The sequence below is a fragment of the Anomaloglossus baeobatrachus genome, chromosome 4 (assembly GCF_048569485.1).
Source record: "Anomaloglossus baeobatrachus isolate aAnoBae1 chromosome 4, aAnoBae1.hap1, whole genome shotgun sequence".
NCBI lineage: Eukaryota > Metazoa > Chordata > Amphibia > Anura > Aromobatidae > Anomaloglossus > Anomaloglossus baeobatrachus.
In genome coordinates, this window is record NC_134356.1 from 161,139,011 (window position 1) to 161,140,126 (window position 1,116).

The window sequence follows — 1,116 nt, forward strand, 5'->3', positions numbered from 1 at the left end:
ATCCTTAGAGACCGAAGGATCTCTAGATCCATAGCCTGGTGATCTTTTGTGTGCTTCTGTGTGCTGTGGAAATATTCCTGTTAGTTTATTTCCACCCTGTAGTTTACTAGGAGTTCCGGCAGAGATGTCTGAAAGACATCTCTGCCGGAGCTCCTAGTATATCGGATCTTTTCGCTAGGTACAATGACTCCAAAAGGAATGAATGAAAAATATAAATTTAGCGGGTTTTTTTATAGATGTGTTTTATATTGCATTTCTAATTAATGAAATCAGTAATATATGTATCCTCATGAGGAAGGAAAAATAGTAGGATTGTGTTCTTGAGGAAGGAGATGATCCCCAATACATTCACTACCGACGCCCTGAATGTCTGAAAGGTATCTGTGCTGGAGCTCCAGCTTCTTGGAGTGAAGAGGATTGACTACATCGAATTTATTTAAGGGACCCACTCTGGTGAATATGGTGATTGGAAATTGCTTATTATATTTTTGTGGAAAGTATTCCATATAATGGAAATGAAAATCGCATTCTTATAAATTAAACATAAAAGAAAATTGAAGTGTGTCTTGCCGTCTTTTATATGGCATGTTTTATGGGAGTTATGGGAACATCTGTATGTTCCCATAACTTCATTCAACTTTCGGAAATCGTTACAAAATTGTAACGAACCATGTGGTTTTGGGTTTATCACAATAGGGCTCGCCAATTCGCTTTGGGACTTTTCAATAACACCTAGTTGTAGCATTTTTTTCACCTCCTCTGTGATGGCTTGCCTTCGAGCCTCCGGCACATGATATGGCTTCATTTGTACATTTACGTGAGACTCGTTGACAGTATCATGTCGGATTACGGACGTTCAGCCGGGCAGGTCTGAAAATACGTCTGCATTCCGCTGTAGTAATTTACAAGACTCCAGTCTTTGCTGTTTTGTGAGAGAGTCCCCTATTTTCACTTCGGATTGCTCATCACCGGTTTCCTCCTTGGCCGGTATCAGAGGGTCTGAAGGAGACACAACAGGGGTTACATCAGTCCCCATACAGTCTCTATCCTTCCAGGTCTTTAGGAGATTTACATGGTATATTTCTTCTGGTTTTCTCCTACCAGGTTGATATACTT